Consider the following 7971-nt stretch of genomic DNA (forward strand, 5'->3'; position numbering starts at 1 on the left):
ACTATTATTTACAATGTCCAAAAGTGCTCCACAAACCCCAATCTTCCCCATGTCCAGACCAACCACACTGCCTCCTCTTCGGACTGCCTCTCTCTCTCTCTCTCTCTCTCTCTCTCGCCCCTACATGGTTGAGCTTCCAAGCCCTGTACCCGTGGCCCCCAATACAACCAGGGCGGTTGCCCCCTCGTGGTCTGGAGGAGGCATGAGCCCTCCTCTTGTCTCCCAGGGCATCCCGGCCAGGTAGGAACCCCAGCTGGGTGCCACAATTGAAAGAAAATTGTTTCATGTTGCGTTATGTTTTTGTTCTGTTTGGCTTTGAAATTAACACTAAAATACTTTTTAAACTTACTCTTTTACTGTAAAACTTAAGTAAAAACAATATTTGGAATTAGCTTTTCGTCAATATCGCATTGAATTTTGATTCCATGTTTGGACTTACATCGTGACAACGCAACGTATAACTGCCCGTGAATGAATTTCGTTTCTTTCTCTCTAATAAATAAACTGACTTTTTCGAATGTTTGTCCCTGTGATTTGTTAATTGTCATAGCAAAACCGTATTCTAACAGGAAACTGTAAACGTTTTAATACAAATGGCATATCAAGATGATCCTTTGGTGTCTAATTTTATCCCCTGAAGATGTACTACATTACCTTTCTTGTCACCTGTTAAAATTTTACATGTTAGAATTGTTCAACCAATTTTGAATACAACTAATCTTGTCCTATTGCACAGCCCATCACTCAGACATAAATTACGCAATAACATTACGATTCATCCTTCTTTCTACAGTAATTTGGATGGTGTTAACAGTTATAGATATTCTACGGGATATTGTACCTTGATGTCTTTATCTTGTGCACCATCACCACCAACTGTTTCAGCATAGTCTATTGATACGCATTTAACCAATTTGCAATGTTACCGATAGACAATTTTCGCGTTAATTCGTTAGACTTCATCATTTCTCTGTGCTAGGATTGCCCATGTACTCATTTCTTCTGTTGATAACCCTTTGGGATGAAATTCTTCAAAAGATTTGGACATAATAAGTCTTCTTTAATTAGGAACTTAAAGTGAGGAAAACGTAAAAATTCATAAGAGCGCAGGAACTGTCTGACAAAAGCATTCACATGAATGAGAGGTGAGAGACCCGCGGGCGTAGGCCGTTAACTGTAAATGGTTGAGAGGAGGGCGGGACTTGAAAAAATCTCTTGGCAATAGCCTCGTCTCATCTCAAGATTTTCTTTTATAATAGAGCGATTTACTTTTTATACATATTTATCATAAGAATTGCTTAGGATCAATCCAGTCAGTGTCCTGAAAAGTACAATGCAAATCAGAAGATAATGCTTTGTGAATGGTGGCATGTATCTGAAATTTACCTAGAATTATAAACATTTTTAAGTAATTATAATAAAACGTAAAAATGTAGTTAATTATAACTTTAAGAAGAGCAACCACCTCAGTTTATAGGGTCATTATTATCTTGTGATCAGAGTACAGTGAAATTGCATCATTCAGGCCAAATTCATTTTCCATTTAACCTACTTGGCACTTACAAAGAACCAACCAAGCGCTGTGCAACCAATCCTCCAGGATCAGAACAGTCTATAAAGATACAGTATCCCAGAATGTCCTGCACCTGTTCTGTCAGAGACATAGCTGTTCAGAGATTTGTGTTGACTTTACATAGACATTCCTGGGTGACTGTAGCCATGTGCAATTGCGTATTATTTGGCCGAATACTTCCCACTTAAGGTTATTACAATAATGGAATGGATCTCTTTAATAAACTGTTGTATGACCAAACAGAAGTTAAGTCAAATGTATTTAGAAATCACTTTATACAGACATGACATCACAAAGCACTGTACAACAATAAAAACTCACAAAAGTGCCATCCAAACCTAACAAAACAAGAAAAATAAAAAAAAATAACAAGAACAAAACTCAAACTTAAACGTCCAAGCAGAGACTACTTGGTTGTGTTCAAAAGCCTGCTTAAACAAAATATGTTTTAATTTGCTTACTAAAAGATTCATCTGACTCAGCTGTGCACCCCGCTAGTGGAAGACCATTCCCGAGCCTTGGCGCAGCAGACTGAAATGCAGAAACGAGGGATGACTAGGAGTCTTTGTTGCCCAGACCTAAGTGCCTGACAGGCTGTATGGCGGTGCAGGAGGCCAGTGATATACTCAGGGGCTTGTCTGCAGAGAGCTCTATAGGTAAGCACCAAAATTTTGAAACAAATTCTGTAATAAACTGGAAGCTAGTGCGGTTCATACAAGATGGGAGTAATATGCACCCTCTGACTAGATCGAGTTAAAAGCCTAGCAGATGAAGTGGCAAGGGATAAAAAAAAAAAACATATTGACATTTTGTTTTGAAATTTATTTTAAAAGTATGGTTCTACTGCATGCAAGGACAAATAAAATAATTGGTTATGTTAGCCTGATTTTTTTTTTTTCTTTTTCAAAATTATGATCATGGTAAGTCTAAATCAGGCCTAGTAACATCAGGCACATGGCAGTTACATATTTCTGTAATCTAACAAATTCTAAAGTGTAATGGTCAAATTATAATCTTCAACAAAGTCAAAGTACAAGTATGAAATGCTTAAGTGTGTAAGAAATAATGTTTTCATAAAGGGTTTGTTCTTGTTACTGTGTACAAATAATTTGGTTTTCAAACAGGCTATATGTTAGTATGTCAGCTTTTAGAGTTACTGAGTTAATTATTATTCATTTGTTGGTATACAGTCACCTGACTGTTTGGTTTCTACTATACAAACTCAAGTTTTTCCATCACTTAGTTGTTAATTTGATTCTCTATGTACAGTGGGTATGGAAAGTATTCAGACCCCCTTCAATTTTTCACTCTTTGTCATATTGCAGCCATTTGCTAAAATCATTTAAATTAATTTTTTCCCTCATTAATGTACACACAGCACCCCATATTGACAGACAAAAAAAAGAATTTTTGAAATTGTTGCAGATTTATTAAAAAAGAAAAACTGAAATATCACATGGTCCTAAATATTCAGACCCTTTGCTCAGTATTTAGTAGAAGCACCCTTTTGAGCTAATACAGCCATGAGTCTTCTTGGGAAAGATGCAACAAGTTTTTCACACCTGGATTTGGGGATCCTCTGCCATTCCTCCTTGCAGATCCTCTCCAGTTCTGTCAGGTTGGATGGTAAACGTTGGTGGACAGCCATTTTTAGGTCTCTCCAGAGATGCTCAATTGGGTTTAAGTCAGGGCTCTGGCTGGGCCATTCAAGAACAGTCACAGAGTTGTTGTGAAGCCACTCCTTCGTTATTTTAGCTGTGAGCTTAGGGTCATTGTCTTGTTGGAAGGTAAACCTTCGGCCCAGTCTGAGGTCCTTAGCACTCTGGAGAAGGTTTTTGTCCAGGATATCCCCGCCATGCTTCACTGTGGGGACTGTATTGGACAAGTGATGAGCAGTGCCTGGTTGTCTCCACACATACCGCTTAGAATTAAGGCCAAAAAGTTCTATCTTGGTCTCATCAGACCAGAGAATCTTATTTCTCACCATCTCAGAGTCCTTCAGGTGTCTTTTAGCAAACTCCATGCGGGCTGTCATGTGTCTTGCACTGAGGTATGTGTGGAGACAACCAGGCACTGCTCATCACTTGTCCAATACAGTCCTCACAGTGAAGCATGGCGGTGGCAGCATCATGCTGTGGGGGTGTTTTTCAGCTGCAGGGACAGGACAACTGGCTGCAATCGAGGGAAAGATGAATGCGGCCAAGTACAGGGATATCCTGGACAAAAACCTTCTCCAGAGTGCTAAGGACCTCAGACTGGGCCGAAGGTTTACCTTCCAACAAGACAATGACCCTAAGCACACAGCTAAAATAACAAAGGAGTGGCTTCACAACAACTCTGTGACTGTTCTTGAATGGCCCAGCCAGAGCCCTGACTTAAATCCAATTGAGCATCTCTGGAGAGACCTAAAAATGGCTGTCCACCAATGTTTACCATCCAACCTGACAGAACTGGAGAGGATCTGCAAGGAGGAATGGCAGAGGATCCCCAAATCCAGGTGTGAAAAACTTGTTGCATCTTTCCCAAGAAGACTCATGGCTGTATTAGCTCAAAAGGGTGCTTCTACTAAATACTGAGCAAAGGGTTTGAATACTTAGGACCATGTCATATTTCAGTTTTTCTTTTTTAATAAATCTGCAACAATTTCAAAAATTCTTTTTTTTGTCTGTCAATATGGGGTGCTGTGTGTACATTAATGAGGAAAAAAATTAATTTAAATGATTTTAGCAAATGGCTGCAATATGACAAAGAGTGAAAAATTGAAGGGGGTCTGAATACTTTCCGTACCCACTGTATGATTCATACCACACTTCTGGTTGTCTGTCACTGTCTAAAGGCACACTATCTTGAAACTTGAATGGTGTAGCTGAAACTTTTAGTGTGTAGCTGAATCTTTTGATAACAGCTTTGTGTTCGTTTATTTCTCACTCTCTCTGACCATTCTCTGGGTTCACCTGGGTTGGCTGGTTCCCCCCTCTTTGGAAGTATGGGAGCAAACATTTTTATAGCTGAATTCCACACCTGGTGCTAGCATTCTCTACTTGCCTTTTATGACTGCAGGAGGAACTGTGACATATTTTGAACCTCAGGTCACAATGGACGATTCATTTACTTAGAGGTTACAATTAATAATAGTTGGGTGTTGTGCATAATAACTCTCTGGCCTATTTGTGTGAGCAGGTACTGGCATGCAGGTCCAGTCCTGGTCATAGGATGAGCTGACATAGCGTCAATGTGAATTTTGTGTTTTTGATCTGGTATATTTTTATTGGTCGAATTTTGTAACTAACACTTCTGTTCCTACTCTAATGCTAAATCTGCTTTGCTTGGTATAGACTTTTCTCCTTAAAATTCCAAATGTAAACGAGAGTAGTATAAAAAGCTACAGGGCATCAAAAACCCATCATTCATAGTATGTAAACAAGACTGAGGACATCACTTCAAGAGAGGCCCATCGAATCAACAAATTAATTAAAAGGGCAGGCTTAATTATGGGAGGCACTCTGGACCCCCTGAAGATTGTAGCAAAGGAGGGGATTAAATCAAAATTGAGTGCCATTATGAACAATGCTACACATACTCTGTGACACAGCACCACTGAGGACTTTCAGACAACAAATTATTCAGCCAAAGTGTGCCAATATCTTCTGTAAAAAGCCAAATTTCCATCTTGGGACAAATAAACTATCTATCTATCTATCTATCTATCTATCTATCTATCTATCTATCTATCATTTTATTAAGGCATATGATTATTAGAGCTGTGGTTGCCATTGTTTCATAATGGTTTTATATTGTTTTTTATTTGTAGTAATTGTTTTTGACTTTCCATTTCTAATTTCTTTCATTTTTTCTTTTTTCAGTGTTCCTGTATGCACTTAGTCTGCCTAAAAGAGTGAACGAGTCATCATATATGATATCATTTGTCCATTTGTTAGAATGTACAGTAACTTACCTTGGACATTTCGACTTGATAAACTGAACTTACAAAAATTCTCTATATATACATATTTTTTTTATTGCATGATAATGTTTTTCAGTTTATATTTCAAAATTATGTTTCATGTTTGTTGCATTTCATCTTTTATTTTTTATATGTAATTACAGTATACCCCCGTGACCCTGTGTTCGGATTCAGCGGGTTGGAAAATGGATGGATGAATTACAGTATAGCAAACTGGATTCTTAAGTAAAGGTGAGCTTAATATGAATATCTTTTAATATAAAACACACTTTAAATTAAAAGTAGATCTAAAACAACATATATTTAAATACGTATTTGATAATATAGGGACATACATCTGTAATTTAAAAATCACAGCACAATCTGGATTGTTTTCATTAAAGCTTTTAATATGAAAAATAAAAAATGGTGCCATTCCTCAGAACACTATTGTTTTAAAGGATAGTGGTTGAAGTATAATATAAACCTCTTTATTGCTCTTGTCCAGGGGTGGGCAGATTCAGTCCTGGAGGGCCGCAGTGGCTGCAGGTTTTTGCTCCAACCCAATTGCTTAATAAGAAACCCTTATTGCTCAAGTAACACTTCAGCTTCACTTTAGTTGTCTCGCTCGTTAAGATTTTGAACCCTTATTGATTATTTTAGTCTTAAACAGCTGTATTCTTGGTTTTTGATTGCTCCTAATTAGCAATACCACGCAAATGACAAAAGAGACCAGCATTTCTCCATTTAGCTTGTTTTCATTTACACCTGTGTGTATTTATCACGCACTATTTGGTTTAATTAAATACTTGGAAGGAAAGTGAAGAGAAAAAAGTGAAGCACTGATAATTACTCATCTGTTTTAGACTTCAAATCATTTGGATGATATCCTTAGAAAGGAAAATAAATCTAGGATATGAGAATGACCTGACATGGCAGAGTTAAAGCACTAGCAAGCCATGCAATTAAATAATTGACAAGGATTGGTTTTTAATTAAGCAACTGGGTTGGAACAAAAACCTGCAACCACTGTGGCCCTCCAGGACTGAATCTGCCCACCCCTGCGTGTCAGTGTACTTCCACAGTGTGCCTGCAGGGTTTGAAACTGACCCTTTACCTTCGTTTGTTAACTTGGACTTGAACTTGAATAACCCCAACGCATCGGTCGGCCTCTTTGGGTTTCATCACTGCCGTTTCCTGAACAGTAAACTCCACCCACTAAGATCACCCTATCTCCTAGCAACGCCCCTGCCTACATTTTCATTGGGCAAGCCCACACACCCCCAGTTTCTGATTAGTCAATTATTGCTTTCGTCAGCTACGCAGCAACAGCTACTGTGGCAACGCCAATGTGCACGTGTATTGTCCCGGATCTCATCTGTTAAACTGGACCTACGGATTTGGGAAGGCAGTTCTTCCTGTTCTTGATATTATAGTAGAGGGAGTTTCTTCTATATTTACAATATTCCCTTGGTGCTTCTCTTTTCTTTTTAATTATTATACCTACAGGGAGTTTCTTCTTTATTTAGAATATTCCCTTGGTGCTTCTTGTTTTCTTTTTAATTATTATACCCCAAGCCACGTGTAACATACAAAGTCAGTATTCCTCATATTTTGCAGTGGAACATAAAATCATACTTAATCTTGTTAAAGCTTACAAGAATACAATACGTTATTGGTTGCACATAAGACAGGGTAAAAAAATTACAGCACGTATTTAAAAATTGTTTAATTTTATACAGCATCCTTGACAGTTTCTACTATAACAAGGCTCAGCGCAAAGATAAGCATACTAAAACACAAACGTCCATAATTAGAAATAGAAAAAGGTTTTAAAATAGTGAAAAGGATCACCATCCATTTTACGAACTCGCATTATCCCTAATAAAATCATTCCTATGAACCTAAATTGATCATCAAAGAGCGATGCATAAATAATTAAGAGACCGTTACATTTTAAAGCGATTTAACGCACTTGCTTTGCGACATTCTGTGTTGTGAATGGCGCTATACCGAAACAGTACTTTAGATTAACTGTGTATAGAAATTAAGTAACACGCGGTTTGGGGGGATATGTCAGTGTCCTAGCCCGACTATGAGACATCAAAAATTGCATTCCTTTCGGGTATTTGGTTAAAATTATACATAAAGTTTTCTATTGTTTAAATTTCCTGAGAAGTGTGTGTCTTATTTTATTTATCACACAATGAAAGTGTCATCTACTTTGCTAAAGCCAAGTATCGGATTGCTGCCGTCGCCCATATGTAATGTCGCCACAAACCCCTGCAGAAACTAAGACGATCCTATGGATGAACGATCGCATGTGTTAGAAAGCCTGGGTGCAGGTGAAAGATGAAAGCGGCATATCTGCGCAACCGGGCGGAGAGTGGACTGGACAAGCTCTTCCGCGTTCCGCATCGTTTGTTGTAACGAGTGAGGAGGAGGAGGAGTGGTG

The sequence above is a fragment of the Erpetoichthys calabaricus genome, chromosome 14 (genome assembly GCF_900747795.2).
Source record: "Erpetoichthys calabaricus chromosome 14, fErpCal1.3, whole genome shotgun sequence".
In the NCBI taxonomy this organism is placed as follows: Eukaryota; Metazoa; Chordata; class Cladistia; order Polypteriformes; family Polypteridae; genus Erpetoichthys; species Erpetoichthys calabaricus.